At 48.2% G+C, this 16527-nt stretch overlaps 1 protein-coding gene across 2 annotated transcripts in view; it reads left to right on the forward strand.

Annotated features, from left to right (window-relative positions):
• Window positions 1-273: 273 nt before the first annotated feature.
• Window positions 274-16527, forward strand: part of NOS1 (nitric oxide synthase 1) — a 104263-nt gene continuing 88009 nt past the window's right edge. The window contains exon 1 of one of the 2 annotated variants that reach the window (XM_032431485.1): window positions 274-367. The gene's annotated coding sequence lies outside the window, so the exon portion shown is untranslated. Of the gene's footprint in view, window positions 368-678; window positions 762-16527 lie in introns of those variants that run through there. The other variant, XM_032431483.1, reaches the window with a different exon arrangement.

The raw sequence follows: 16527 nt of genomic DNA on the forward strand, positions 1-16527 counted from the left end.
CAGCCCCCTCCAGGCTCCCAGAAATTGTCGTGGTGTATTTCCTGATAGGGGAAAAAAAAAATGGAAATTAGGTTATATAAAAGATGTATGCTTTGGAGCCCAGAGCGGCTCTTTTAATGAGGGTTGCGACGTCTCCCTCCCCACACCCATAAACCAGCCGGGTTGGACGTCACCGCTAATTCGTTTCAGCGATGATAGGATAAAGGAGGGACATTAAGAAATAAATTCCCCCTCACGACCCTCGCTGAGCTCACGGCTCAGTCCCTACATATTTATGCCGCGTTCCCAGCCGCCGGGCGAGGAGCCACTTAGCGCCGCGGCTCCTCGGAGGGGCGGCCAGGCGGCGAGCGGCGGCCGGGCGGACCCGGTGAGCCAGGGGCGCGCGCGGGGAAGCCCGCAGCCTCCGTCCCGAACTTGGGTTCGCTGGGGCGGAGGGAGGGGAGGGAACTCGGGAGGGGTGGGGGCTAGGCGAGAGGGGGCGGGGAAGGATCAGAGAGGCACAAAGCGGAGGGGAAGGGGAGGGACGCGCGCGGCTCCCATCCGGAGGTGAGTGGGTGCGACTGGCGCCCTCCAGCCGCGCGGGGCGGCGGACCCGGAGGATTCGGAACCGGGAGCGCGGCGGCCGCGGGCGCCCGGGAGGAGGAGGTGGAGGAGAAGGAGGAGGAGGCGGCGGGCAGGCGAGCGGACGAGCGGACCAGCGGGCGGGCGGGCGGGTGCGCAGCGCGGAGAGGCGGCCCCGGCGCTGCCCGACTTGGCGGCAGGTGAGTTCTCGGCCCAGCCGTCCCGCGTCCCCTCCCTGTGCCCTGGGGCTCCCAGCTCCGGCGCCAGCCCCCGGTGCGCACCGGAGGCGCGGGGCTTGCCGCGCGTCCCAACTTGGTTCGGGCGACCCGGTTCTCCTCGCAGCGGGCGGCCCCAGGCTGGGGGCTCCGGGCCGGGGGTCGACGCGCCCGCCGCGCTCCAACTTTGCAGGGACCCGCGTCCCTCTCGAGCCGCGCGCTCGGCTCCGAGCTGCGCGCCCGCGGTAATGGCGGACCCCTTGGCACCGCTCGCTACCCACGGCGGTCAGCCCGCGGCTGGGGGCCGCCGGTCCCCGAGGATCGCCGCACCTGCGCAGCCTCAACTTTAAGCTTCCCTGCGTGCCCGGCCCCCCGGAGGTATGGCACCTGCGCGCCCGCGGTAATGGCGGACTCTTTGGCATTGCTAGCCACCCTCGGCGGGGGCCCGGAGGCTGGGAGGGCTCTGCTCTTGGGAAGCGTTGCTCCTGCCTGGCTTCCAACTTTGCGAGGATCCTCGTTGCGCTCCCGCGGTCATGGCGGGGCCGCCTGCGCCTCTTACTTCGTCAGCCCGGGCGGGATTGGGGTGTAATAGCGCCGGCTCCCAGACCTGGGAAAGTTCTGCCTCCCGCTCGAAAGAGGCTCTAGGGCTCCCGGCGCGTCCCCCGGACCGAGAAGGGCGTGCTTCGCTGGGCTTTGGGGCCAGGCAGTGCCCTGCGCGCGATGGCTTTGCTTCCAGGTGATCAAGGGTCAGGGCAGGGTCCCCGTGAGATCCAACTTCCAGGGCCACCCTAAGGACCCTTGGGCCCGAGGGTCCGGATAGGGCTCTCTGGACCGCGCCCTAGAACCACAAGACCCTCGCCTCCACCCCAGGAGCACTGCGGCCGGAGCGTCCCCCGGCTCTCCGCAAGCTGGAGACCGCGCTCTCTGGGGGTGGGCACCCGGAGAGAAGAGGCACCCGCTGAGAAGGCTGTAGAGCGAGGGCAGGGAGCTTTCGAGTGAGGTAGCGAGCTTGGGTTCTAACCCTAGACTTACCCTTTACTGGGTGTGTGGCCTCAGTTCTCTTGTCTGTAAAATGGGGAAAACGATTCCTTCCTCGTGGGGCTGTCGTGGGGACATTAAAAAATTATGGATGCGAATGTAAGGTGTAGGGCAGGTGCTCAGTATGCGGGGAGTGTTGCTGAGATTTTATTATTGTAACACCCCGAACCAGATCCAGGAGGCTCAAGGATCAAGTGTTTCCTGCCAGTAGGAACTGGGGAGCCCCTTAAGGTCCCCAAGCTGTGGTGGGTTGCACTTACCACTAGTGGAAATGAGTAAGTAGCCCAGGAAAAGATGCACAGGGCTCTTCCTGGCAGATGAGACACTCCCCCTCCAATCCCATAGTTTAGCTCAAATCCTTCACGAAGACCCCTGAAGAATGGACAAGTGGCTGGGGAGGGAGCACCCCCAAGGCGGGGGGGGGGGTCCCTGAGCAGAGAAGTGGTGCTGGTGAGCCAGCCCAGGGCACACGGTAGACCAGGACCTTGGAAGTGAGGAAGAAGGAACTGACCCCTCAGGCCAGTCCCCCAGAGGAACGTGAAAAATCTCCCTTTCTTCTAGCCCTTTCTCTAATTGGCGTTGGGGCCAATGCTGCCCTTTTGCAGACTCAAGAGAACACTGATTTTCCCCATTGTTATTTTGAACTTAAAACAGGGAAGGGGCCTTTCGTGCCCCAGCTGGCAGGGTGGTGTCAATTATTTTCTGCCCCTGGGCATCTCAGCAGACAGATTTGAGAAGCCTTGGCAAGAATCCTAAGGGAGGCATTCTGTCTCCCCACTTGCACCCCACTTAGGACACCACCCTAATCCTTATGACCGATCCAGAAGCCCCTGAAAGAGTGCACAGTTTTGCGCCATCTCCAAGGCACTGTCACACACAAGGTTTCCCTGGAATGTGCCCGGAATGCTCCCCAAAACTCCCCGCAGGTCACCAGTGCAGCAATCGGAATCCCATTTTGCAGATATGGAAGCAGAGACAGGTTAAGCCAAGCAACCTGCCCATAGTCGCCTCCCTGGTAAGTGGCACAGCTGGAGACCATAGTCCCAGGTTTTGGCTTTTTAACCTGAGGGGTTTTGCCCAGGTCTGGACACCTAGGCAGTCTAAGAAGGTCATGCTCCTGCCCTAGCACCCACAGCCTCATTTCCTGATACATCTGCTCCCCCAGAGGCCACCCCAGTGGTCAAGGGCACAACTGTGTCTCCAGAAATTGTAATTTCCCCCCCAAAATCCCAGACTGCATAGGGAAAGCGCAAGCAGCAGGGTAGAGAGATCCGGGAAGGATCTTTGCTTGAGGCCACGCCACTTAACCTCTTCGAGGTTCAGTTTCATTATCAGCAAAATGAGAACATAACTCCCACAGGGTTGTTTTGAAGATTTTCTTCATCAAATATGTGAAAGATAGTCAAGAAACAATAGGTTTATGCCCAGATTGGTGACTGGGGAAGAAAGGGAACCCCAAGAAGGAAGTCTTCTGTGCCACAGTAGTGTAGATGTGGTTTCCAGACCCGTCTGCCCTGTGCTTTTCCTGCCTCTTCTTTGTTTTCCCCCAAATGGCCAAAGCAAGCTGTCTGGGAGGCTGTCATCCACAGAGAAAGACCTTGCTGGAAAGGGTGAGAGGCTAGGAGTGGTGTGGTGGGGTAGTCTGCTCCCTGAGGGTCTCTGCATGTGAGTCTCAAGACGCTGTCCAAGGTACCAACTGGACAGTTGTTCCCAAAACTTTCCTACTGGTGGGGATGCCGGTTTCCTAGGACATGGGAAGACCTAGGGTTGGTTCACCTGGGTATTGTGAGCACACACAGGTTTCGCTGTGCTACCTTCTTGGGGGTATGTTTGGGGGTGTCTTATGACAAGACTCTCTATATTGCCCGTCATTCAGTTTCTGTGGGTCTCTGCATGTCTTGGTGAGCTTTGGAATGTGGTTGAGAGTTACTGGCAACAATCTGTGCCCATTAGAACTGGGGACCTTTTCCTATTGGAAACTGGAATGTGCAGAAGTTGAATTTGGCATTTTAGGACCAATTTTCACCTGGCCTGTTTGAACAAAGGGGCATGCTTCCCACCACACAGGTCAGTGTGGGTTTGTATGTTTAACCACACAGTGGTTGCAATGACTGTAGACTTGGCCATTTTTCTCATTCTCATATGTGATAGCATTTAGACATCGTCTAATCCAGAAGATGCCAAACATCAGCCTGGTGGCCTATTGCCATCAGAACCCACCAAGGTTCTAGTTAAAAGCAGAGATGCCAAATCCCAACCCAGATCTAACAAGTCAGTGTTTCCAAGGGAGACCTGAAGTTTCTGTATTCTTAACAAGACTTCTCCAGCAGATTCTAATGCCCTCCACTCTTGTCCATCACCCACATTTTAGAGATGGAGAAACTGAGCTCAGAAAAGGTGAGTGCCTTGCTGAAAGTCACACAGCACTGTATCGACAAAGCTGGGATAGAACCTCAGTGTCTTGACTCTTTGCCCAGTGCTCCATTATGATAACAACATGTTTACTCCAGGAGAGAGAAGCCCCATAGATTCCAAACTAAAAGGAATTTAATTACCTCTCTCTCTCTCCCAGTTATTGTCAGATTGTTCAGGAGGAACTGAGCAGGACCCCTTCCACTTTAACCTTGCTGCGCATCATCCCTGTGTCCCCGTGTAATGTTGGGCATTAGTCCCATTGGCTGATCCATCTGTCCTTTGAGAGGGGATTTCATTTAAAAGTGACCTATTGGTTAAAACTCTAGGCACCAAGTAACCACAGACACTAATAAACCCTGTCTAACTACCATTGATTTCACCGAAACAATTGGTTTGAGCTCTTTGACAGCTGAGTCAGCCCCCCCACCAACACTTGCAAGTCCTGCGTCTTTATGTCACTCACATGCCTGTTCCTCTGAGCAATACCCAGCAATGCAGGAAAATTGAGTCTACTTGAATCTATTAAATAAAAATGATCTATCAACAGAAATTACCCCTATGTCCCCAGTACAAGTGTAGCTAATGGGGTAAAACAGGCACAGGCGTATTTAGTGACGAGGAGCCGAAGACGAGCAGCAGTTATGTGTGGCTCTGCGGCAGACGTCAGCATGTTTGTCAAATGTGTAACGATGAGTGTCAAATGGCAGACTCAGTGCCGGACCCCAAGGGCAGATGCCCAGGGCCAGGCGGCGTGAGCCCTGCTCTGACCAAGCCTGCGGTCTGGCCGGGCAGTGGGTGCCAAACAAGCCTCGTTACCAGGTGTGGTGGTTGTGCGGACAGAGAGCAGTGCAACGCGGCATCTGGTATGGATGACTGGGGATATCAGCGTCGGGCTTCTAGGAGGAGGCAGCATCACCGCTGGGAGGCTTCTGATTTGTAGCAACCCGCCCCACTACAGTGACAGGGTCTCCAGGGTCTCCAGTGCCAAACTGGGTCAGGTGCAGCCAGATTGAAAGGCAGAGTGCCACACTGAGAATCAAAAGAGGATGTCCTCTGGGGAAGCATCTACACCAGGCCCTAGCACTTGTGGATTCTGCGACTCGGGGGTGAGTGAGTTCACCTCTCTGAACCGCAGGTGTCGTCATCCATAAGATGGGGTTTCTAGCTACTGCATGGGGCTGGTCAGAGGATGCACACAGCGTGAGCTAGTATATGTGGAACTCTGGAATGGGGACAGCATCAGGCTCGTGGTAATGGTCAGCACAAAGCAAAGAAATGCACAAAAGAGAGACCCCTCCATTTAGCCAGCTGATGTGGCCCCTGCGTTTTGCCCTCACTCGGCCCTGATTTTCTCATCTGTGAAACGATTGTTAGCATTCAAAGGCAGCTCCATCCGGAAACCTGCAGATACGTTCTGTCTGGCTGGGACTCCTACAGGGTTTCATTTTGGTCTGGTTTTCTTTTCTTTTCTTTTTTTTTTTTTTTTAACCTCTAGGTCACAAACCCCCACCATTAAATATTGTTTATGTCACCTGCCCGGCCCTTGAAGACATTTTCCATTTACAACCCCTCAAAGATCTTTTCCACTTTAACATTCTGTGGCTATCCAGACACACACATTTGCCCGATTCTCGTCCATCAATTGGCATTCCTGATTTCTGCTGACAATCCCTGAAGAAAGCCTGCTCTGTGAGCACTGGAAACACAGGGCCGTCTGCAGGGGTCAGGTTCCCATTTCCAGCCTGGGCTGATTTTCCATGTCCTGTCCCCTCCTGTCACAAGATCACCTCTTCTCAGTTGGGGTTCCCAGGAAACACAGGTCTTCTTTTTGGCCACTCGAGCTGCTTTAGGAGTCTTGCCCTAAAGGCACCTAAAAGAAATTCCACAGATTATCAGGGGCATCCCTAAAAGTGTCTCCGCTTCTCCTGGGAAATGTGGCCCACCAGCATTAACTAATACTCCGGAATCCCTTCCTTATTCAAGGAGAGCTAAATTGGGGATTTAAAAGGTGGGCCTTTCTGGAACCTGTTTCCAGGTTGAAATGAAGAAGGGAGCGTGGCAACTTTCAGATGCTGTGGGTGAGCAGTCGGTGCTTCTCAGCTAGGGGATTTCTTGATCATGAAAGAGAGTCTAGACAGCTGCTTTTTCATTGAACAAACAAGCCCCGAGCTCCCAGCACTGTGCCAGAACCCGTGAGAGAAGTTAGGGCATAAAGAAGCGGAAGACACTGTCCCTACCCTCCAGTAGCTCAGGTGTCCAAGAAAGGGACCAACTTGCCATTAACTAGAATGCAATGGGGTACATGGTGTGGGCAGTCCATCCTATTTGGTCATTAAAATAGCCATGTGGATTTCATCGTACTGTATTTCATTACAGGAATTTTAAGCACAAAAATGGAACCCAGAGGGATAAATCAAAATACTACTCAATAGCAACTGACATATTTGGGCATGTTTTTTCTTTGGATTTTTAAGGCAGTCTCATAACTCTGAATATTCAATATCCAATAAGGAAAATGAAAGCAATTATGTTGATGTAACCAGAATGCAGGTAATGAAAAGAGTCAATAACATCTATGTACTAGTTTATTAAGATAAGTCTTAGCTGGAAAAACCTTCATTTGTCATTTCTTTCCTAGTATCACTGTAGTCACTAAAATAAAATCCTTTTATTTCTCGCCAGGCAAGGTATAAAACAATGAGACAGGATGGATGTTTTGGGTTGATATTTTTATTGGTTTTGATTATTTTTTTTTAACAAGCATGCAAAATTCCTACGTGTAGGTAAATGTTTCCTTAACTACTGTCTTCAATGCACAGGATTTCTGGGGGGAGGGAGGGTACCTCCTTCAAGACTTGCCTTCCGAAATTATAGATTTCTTTCTGACTCTCCTGCCTGGTGATAGCTCAGTGGGCTTTTAGGATGCATTTGCATTTCAGAAACAACAAGAAGTCCTTGGGAGCCACATTTTGTAGTTAGAATGGGTGATTACATGGGATGAAATCATGTGGAGATTTTGTTTTGAGGAGGGGCTCTTTTTCAAAACAAAATGGCATAAACAGACTGGCTTTTTTTTTTTTGGTCTGGTTGCAAACTGGTGTCTAAGTCAAGCATTGTGCTCTGTGCACTTCATCTTGAGACTCTGATGACAAGAACCAGCCCCATGAAGCCAAAAATCTTCCTGCTCAAGAACCTCTTGACGGCCTCTTGCCATGTGGCAGATTGGCTTCTCTCTCCTGAGCAGTAGGGATTAGATTTACTACTTCAATTGCCGTTGTTTAAAACACAACATTAACTGAATATTTGGGGACATTTTGCAAAGGATGGTTAATTTCCTTAGGCACAACAATGGTACTGTGGGGTTTTGTGGGAGACTGTCTCTATTCTAAGATATGCATGTTTAAGAATTTAGGGCTGAAGCATCGTGACATCTGCAACTTATTTTCAAATGGTTCAGCGAAAGAGAGTTACAGATAGTAGCATAGATAGATAGATGAAGTCAGAGAGAGGTGACAGATGGATGGATAGATGGATAGATAGACAGAACAGACAGACAGATAGAACAAGCAGGGTGAATATGGCCAATGCCAAGAGTCGTCAACTCTAGTTGGAAGTTCATAGTTGTTATTGTACTATTCTTTTCAATTCGCTGTGCTTAAATATTTCATAATAAGTTGGGTGGCAAGAATAGCTTTAGGCTTTCCTCTGGGTTAAATTTTCCCAAGTTTCTTACGAGAATAACATTCAGCCTCCTGATCTCCGTCCCCCTCCCCACACACGCAGACGCACACACGCACACACACACATACACACACTCATGAGCACTGCTTTTCCTGGAAGAAATAATCCTGCAGTTTAGCAGAATGTCACTGTTTTCCATGGCAGCCTTTCTTTACATTTTTCCCTCAGCATTTTAATTAGGGCTGTGAGTCACTGTGTTTTATGAAGGCTGGTGACAATGTCATTTACGGCTGCTTAGCATCCCAATCGAGCCCTCTTTTGCGGTGCTCATTACATCAGGGGCATTGAGCAGTGAGCAGGCGACACTTCTCTCTGTCAGCAGCAGAACAGGCTCCAGGCCTCTTGAGGAATTCAGAAATGAGCTTGAGGTTCGTCCCTGGAATATCTTCCTGGGTCCCGTTTTCCACTGCTGGGCTTTATAGCCCTGGTATGGTTTGAATGCATCTCAGCTCCAGAAGGTGATCCAAAACTGAGGATTTGACATCCTTCTTGGAGACAGCAGGCTTTTCTCCCAGGCACAGGGGTCTGACTTGCCCTGACATCGGCTCATGGATGAGCGAGACTCCTCTGGATATGAGGTGACAGCAAGGAGGCAGGATTCTGGAGCCCATCCAAGCCTGATTCAAATCCAGCCACTGCTACTCATTCACCCTGTGACCTGGGGCAAGCTATTTCATCTCTCTTTAAACCTCCTTTCCCTCTTCTGTAAACATGAGGATAACTCCACTTCACTGGGTTATCGGGACCCTTAAATACTTGGTGCCTATTGGGTGCTCCATACGTTTATTCATAAGAATGAGGATCACCGTTAGGATCATCCGTGTAGACGTGCTACACCCTTGACCATTGGGGTTGCTTCTGCTATTTCCTCGTCCCTAGACCCAAGATGCAGTGGAGGTGAAAGTTTGTCAGCCAGGGTCCAAGCAGGACACGGGAGACACCGTAGCTGTGATGCTTTGATTCCAAGATAGGGTAATGAAAGCGTTATTTAAGGATACAGTTTAAGATGCCAACAAGGGAGAGTGAAGCATCCAGGGACAAGCAAGGGGAGCAGGGAGTGATGACCACCACAGGACTGATGGAGCAGGGGGAGGGAGCCTGTTACCGAAGCCCTCTGGGCTATAGGATGGGGTGTGGGGAGCTCTCAGCAGAAGCTGTGCTAGGAGGAATGCAGACCTCTCCAGACCACAGCACTGGCATGGCATGTAGCCCCCTCTCTCTCCTCCTTCTCATCTCCTTTGTGCCTCCCATTGGCCAAACCCAATCAGAAGCCAGAGGACAAGGAGCCTATTGATATCCATAGAGGTTAGCCTCCTCCTGGGGCCCAGAGAAGTTCAGAGAACGGTGGAGAAGGGACCTGGGGGCAGAGGATGGAGAATATCCATCCCCACACAGACAAGGAAAAGAGGAAGACCTCGCTGATAATCAGGAAGAAAACCAACCCCAACTGGTCAGCTCCGAGCAGAAACATGCTTCCCTCATCTGGGATGTGCTAGAGTGTCTCCAGTTTTCTGTAGGATCCCCATGAAAATCTCAAAACAAATCGGGCCTTTCGCTTTCATTTCAAACACCAAAACGCATCCCAAGGTACTTTGAGGAAATGGGAGTGAGCATTATAAAATCAAATGAACAGTTTCAAGGCATTGCGACTTAACCAGCAAATTGTAGGGTAGCATCTCGGGTAAATAAAGCCTCCAGTCTACTGAGGAGGTAAGGCTTATTGGAGAAGCTGCTGATGCAGGTTTGGTGTTCAGTCAACAAGTAACCAGTTTAGTGTCTGTTGAATGTCCACTCCGTGTGGCTCTGAGCACGTAGCTGGAGGTGATGGCCAGGTGTGTCATACCTGCCAGGTGCACACCTCGTGAAGCAGGGGTTCTTGGATGCCAAAGCAAGGCATTCTAGTGGTGCTATCCCAGGGACCCTAAAACTTCATTGCTGAGGAGTGGATCAAACTTGGAGGAACTTTCTTGGTGAAAGCCACGTGATGGTATAGAAAGACCCATGGAGTGGGAGCCAGGAGGCTGATGGGGATGTCCAGCAATGATGATAGCATGGGCCAGCATTCTTCATACACCTGCTGAGGGCCAGGTGCTGTGCTAAGCGCTGGGCTCACCAAAGCACAGCTTCTCCAAAATAGTAAATTATGGTAAAATTCACATAGCATGAAATTTCTCATTTTAAAGTGTACAATTTAGTGGCATTGAGGACATTCATCGTGTTTTACAGCTGTCACCTCTATCCAGCTCCAAAACCTTCCATCACACCAGTGGGAAACCTTATCCCCACTAAAAATTGAAATCACGTGTTCAGGCAAAAACATGTACACAAATGTTCACCTGTCATGGTCAACAGGTGGAAACAGCTCAAATGTCCATCAACAGATAAACACAATGTAGCTTGTCCATACAATGGAATAATATTCAGCCATACAAAGGAATGACTCACTGTTGCATGCCACAATGTGGATGATGCTTGAACACAGTATGCTAAGTGAGCGAACCCAGGCACATAAGGCCATATATTATAGGATTCCATTTATATGAAATACCTGGAATGGGCAAATCCATAGAGACAGAAATGTTGCCAAATAGTGCAGCGAGTTTCTTTAGACCCCTTATCCAGCACCCCCTAATGTAAACGTCACGTCCAGTTTGAGTACAATTATTAACTAAACTACAGTTTATTTGAATTTCACTTTTCCCACGAATGACCATTTTCTGTTCCCAAATCTTATCCAGCTGGGATCCTGCACACTTTCAGTGCTCATTTCTCCTTAGTTTCTTCTGATCTTTGAATTTCACTTTTCCCACGAATGACCATTTTCTGTTCCCAAATCTTATCCAGCTGGGATCCCGCACACTTTCAGTGCTCATTTCTCCTTAGTTTCTTCTGATCTGTGACAGTCTGTCACACGGGCTTCTCTCATGAGTTTGACAATTGGGAAGATTACTGGTCGGTTACTTTGGAGAATGTCCCTCAATTTGAATTTGTTCGGTGCTTTTCTAATGATTGGAACAAGATGGTATCCATTTTTTTTTTAATTTGCTCATTAAATATTTAATGTTTTGATCCGTAATAGAAAAATGTAGCTGACCGCTTTTGTACCGTGATTTCACGGATGTTATTCCTTAGGATGAGGCTATAGTAAGGTTTTAAGGTAAAAAGTGAGTCAGCTCTAGGGAAAAATAGTAGCTAGATGATTGCCTAGGGTGAGACACAGGTACGGCACAAAGATATGAAGGTGGTTAAGACCAGTTGGGGAAACACGACACCATTTTATGTAATCTTCACAAGAGCCTTGCAAAGTAAATACTATTATTTGCCATTTTCCAGATGAGGAACCAGAGGCACAGAGATGCAAATGTCTTGCCCAAGGCCAGCTAGTCAGTAAATGTCAGAGTCAGCATGTGCAGCCAGGACCTATAGTCTTAACCGTGACAACCCCCCGCAAGCGTTCCTTGCCACCTCTGTGATGTCAGCTTAGATGCTGCTCATGGTGGCGTCCTTCTCTTTGTGATTTTACTGTAGGGGGAAGTTTGCAGAGCTCTCTTCAGTAGGGCTGAATCAGAGGGAAAAGTGTCACTCAGAGCTGGGGGGGATATGTCTTGTAGGGGCTTACCAGGTGCACTGGTATAACGGAACAGGTCAGGTAACCCCAAGGTAGAGTCACTAAGGACAACAAATGGGGTCTTGGACTGTGTATTCCCTCTAAATGAAGAAGGGAAGCTGGTTTCTGTTCAGCTCTTGTTGGAATGAGTAGGCAGACTGGTTTGACATCAAAAGTGAAAGCTCCATTTACAGAGAAAGGTGTCACTCCAGGAAGGGTCTTTGTAAACGCACCAAGTTGAGGGAAGAAGTAGGTAAGGAGCTAAGGATGATGATTATGTGAAATGCTCTACCATTCTCGGTAGCTTTAACCCAGGGACAATGAGGCAGAATGAGCATCAGCCACAGGGCATAAGCTGGGACAGATGCAGAGGGCTCTCAGGAAGGTGGGCATCTGTCAAACACCTGGATCAACCAGGGTCACCTATGGGAGGACCCAAGTCACTAAGCACATATGTCCTTCCACTGAGCAGCTTTTAAAGGTGACCTTCCTTGTTTCCCTTTAAAACTCACTACATAACAGGGGTCCCACAGGCAAATAAATACCTGCAGGTGCCTGTCAGGAAACACATGAGTGAGGGGGGCTGCATAGGGGCCCAGGGGAACTGGAGAGCCCACGCCCTATCTAAGGGGGGGGGCGCCACCACCCACTCCAGATGTTTGCTGACATTCAGGAATACAGACCCAGTCCTTGTGCTCCTTCCAATGTTCCAAGAAAACCAGGAATTTGCATTTCACGTGAAATTTCCAGTTTTTACATGGTGATACCCAATTTGAAAAAAAAAAAAAAATGTTTTTAGCTGTGTTGACCAAATGAAACTCATGTGTCGTGCCTACGGGCTCTTGTTTGTAGCATCTAACCTGAGACTTTCTGAAGCAAGTGATATCCTGGGTCTAAAGCACTTTTGCACAGAACGGTTTCTAGTTTAGGTGAAAATGAAATTTCATTTGCGATGGCCATTTTTGCAGGTAGTTGGAAATCTGCAATTTTACTCAGTTCAGCCTAATATTATTGCTCCCTCAAAGCTTCATGGGACTGCAAAAAAAGTAACACAAGCCTTTAGAGGCAAAGTGGACCAATGTTTTCCAAGCCGTAATGTGCACACCAGTCACCTGGGGGTCTTCTGAAAATGCAGAGTTGAATTCACAGGGCTGGGGTGGGGCCTGAGGCTCTGCATTCCTAACCAGCTCTCAGCTGATGTTGCTGGTCCATGGACCACACCATGTATATCAGGCACTAGACCATGTCCATCACTGGTCATTTTACAAACTACACTGAGACCCTCCCTCTTTGCCTCTCCTTTTTCTGAATCCAGGTGTTCTTACCCAAATATGTGAGGTCTCATTTATTTGTTCTTTGATTTGTAATGGGCCATGTTATCACCTCCCTGCAGCTCCTCGACAGCAAGTGAGCTGATACCAACCCTGCCTTCCTGCATGGCAACCACCAGCCAGAATGGTGCTCTGGATGTGGCATGGATGCTCCAGTTCTCCACTCGTCCCCATGCTTCCTTCCCACTCCCACCTGGGCTACTTCATTCAATAGCTATGGACTCAGAGATTGAGACTCTGATTTATTGAGCACCTACTATGCGCCGGGCACCTTGCTGTGCACTAAGGGCACAACAGTAAACCAGAAAACCATGATCCCTGTCTTCAAGGAGCATAACAATGTCATAGTTCATTTAGGATGTTATGGTTTTGGAACAAAGTCATTACTCAGTAAAAGCTGAGCAAATGAAGGAGTTGTGGCTGGGGTCTCTGATACTATGATCCTTATTTTTATTTTATCTTTTATATTAAAAACTACATTGATATTTATGGCTCTGTTAATCAATACTAAATAAGCATAATCAGGTTTTTATCCTAATTATGAATTGGACCTTTTAAATATTTACTTTGACAAGCAACTAGTATGGGGTCTGTGGATCCCTACAGAGCTCTAGGATACCTGAAAATCCTGGCATTGCATGCCAGCTTTGGTGATGATTTTCCCCTCCCGTCACCTGTCATGGTGTCTTCACACCCCCGGTTATCAATCCTGGATAGGCAGCTAATAATTGGAGGCGGTTCATTAGGAAGGGCAGGATAAGGAGATACTGGACTGCTTGGGCTTATTTTGAATAATCAAGAAACAATATAACAGACATGAAAGGCATCTACCAAGAAGGCTTCACCTCACATCAAGAGATGAGCATTACCGTCAAATACAGGACCCTGAATAAATTTCCGAATTTCATGGGGGAAGCAAGGAACATGAGCCTGTAACTTGAGTTTGAGAAGAAATGCAAGAGACCTGGATCCTGGCTCTGACTCCATCTCTAAGAACCTTTGGCAAATCCTTCCCTATCTGTAAGCCTCGAACTTCTCATCTGTAAAATGTAAGGTTGCTTACTGAGTTATGGAGTGCTTGGAAAATCATATTATGGACTCTCTCCCCATATAAACATGCATATGCACACACACAAAAGTTGTGCACACAATTCCAGGATTGTCAGGAATCCGCGAGCCCTGCCAAGGGTCCAGAGACTCCATATTGTAAACAAATGAAATAGAAAACCCTACGGTCCCATTTCAGCCAGCAATTACTAACATCATAAGTGGTGATCAGGCCAACTGAAATAAAAATACATAGTAGTATTTGAAAAGTGGCAACAGCAAAAACTTTGAACTGTCATTATTTGTAGGTGATAACAATTATCTGCTTAGAAAATCTGAGACTAAAATTTACTGGAGCTAATAAGAGTTCAGTAAGTAAAAAATAAAAAGCAAAGACTTTGAGCTCAGACACACTTGGTTTGAATCCCCATCATTGACAGTAGCTGGATAAACTTCTATGATATAATTAACCTCTTTGAGCCTCAGTTTCAACATCTGTAAAGTGGGCATAATACAATCATGTCCTTCATAGAGTTGTTGCAAGGATGAAATTAGATAGTTCAGTGAAGTGTTTGCATATATAAATGTTCAAAATATTAGGTTGAACTATAAGACAATGGTGAATTTGATCATTTGCAAACCTGCTAATTTAATAGTTCAACCTAATTAATAAAAATTCAATGAAAGAAATTGCTGTGGATAGCTGATCATTTATTCAGCAAATATTTATTTTGTGCTTACCAAGTGCTAACATATTTTAAGAAGAGAGTGAATTATATCTTTCAAATCAAAGCAGACCTATGCTGCCTATGCAAATGTACATCAAACCCATATCTGCCTTAGTGAGCTATTTTTCCTCCTGTCCTTTGCCCTTGTCCCCACATCCATGCTAATATAGAGCAGCTGTGAATGCATTTAGTCAATCTGAGAGTCTTGATCTTTTACTCAAGTTTAACCCATTTACATTTATTGTTTTTACTGATCTATCTGACATATGTGGTGTCATTCTCAGCATTGTCGTTTGTGTTTCCCATTTAATGTATTCTCTCTTCGCTGAAGTTCACTTGTAACTGATTCAGACCTACATGGATGCTGTGATCTATTTGCAGGGAACTTTCAAGTTAAGGGAGCAGATATTATCACTCCTCCCATAAAATAACCATTCTTACTTCTTTTTTCCTTCCATGGGCACCTTTTGCCTAACCTGGCTTCCCTGCATCAGGGATACCCAAGGTTGCCAGGCATGAGAGGAGAAATTTGGTTGAGTCTCAAGTTAACACTGAGTAGCAATCTGAAGGGTACCATTCTTGATGTCCTCCTTGAAATAAAGACTCAACATTGCTACGACAGTTGACATTCACAGTTTACAGAGTGCTCTTTACAGCACCTGTCTTATTGAATCTTCACAAAAACCTTGGAAGTGGTTGTTATTACCTTTTCAATTCCGCAAAAAGAAATTGACATTCACGGTGTTTAATGACTTGCCCAAAATCAAATGGCTGGGGAATGAGCCAAATCAAGTGTATATTTTCTGTAACCCCCCTTCATTCTCAAAATTATGGAAATAATGATACCAGGAAATGTTGACTCTTGCAGTATACTAGACCACAGTTAAATTATCTATTACTACTCAGGAAGGACAGTTTTATCAAATTAGTTTCATTCGTTCTTATCCTTTCTTTTGCCCTGTTTTTATCCTGTCCTCCTATGCTCTCTTAGCCAGGAAATGGCATCATGATCCATCTACTTGTAAAAGCCAGAAGCTGGGAAGTCACCATGAACACCTGTTTCTCCTTTCCCCCTCCACCCGCTCAGTCACCACATCCTGTTGACCCAGCCTCCTAAATATCTCTTAAACCTACCCACATCCCTACTTCCTCCCTTCACGATGCTAACCACTGTCATTTCTCATCTCTGGCCTGCAGCAGCCTCCTAACTGGGCTCCCCATAGCCAGCCTTGCCTCCCTGCGCCCCCCCCCCCGTTTTCCAGGCAGCAGCCAGAGTGATCTTTCTAAAATCTAAATCTGACCACAGAACTTCTGTCCTCAAAACTCTTCAGTGCTTGTCATCACTGTAAGAATAAAGTCCAAAATCTTTAACTTGGCTCTCAAGAGAGCTGCATGATCCAGCTTCTGAAGACCTCTCTGGCTTTATAAGACATTGGCTTCTCCTGCCACAGTGCAGAGGGCACAGGGGAGTGGCTCAAATGCCTGTTCTCTCCCTTCTCAGTGCCTTCTCTCCTCCACCCCTCCCTCCCACCATCCATCCCTTCAATCTGACTAACTCTATATTCTGACTTTTCCTCCAGGAAGCCTTCCCTGACCACCACAACCCAGACTGTTAGGCGTCCTGTCCATGCCCCTGTTAACACCCTGTATTTCCACTTTGTTCTACCTGCTGCACTTGTCACTAATATCTCTCTCTACCCTCCACCTTTCTGTCCCCCCCAGGCGGTAAGCTCTGAGGGCAGGGAAGCTGTCTGTCTTATCCATCCCTGCATTTACAGTGCCCAGCTCCTTGCTGGCCCAGGTGGGAGCTGTATGTGTTCATAATGAGCAAATGGATGGTGTGA

This window comes from Phoca vitulina, unplaced genomic scaffold, assembly GCF_004348235.1.
Source record: "Phoca vitulina isolate PV1807 unplaced genomic scaffold, GSC_HSeal_1.0 scaffold46, whole genome shotgun sequence".
Classification (NCBI taxonomy): domain Eukaryota; kingdom Metazoa; phylum Chordata; class Mammalia; order Carnivora; family Phocidae; genus Phoca; species Phoca vitulina.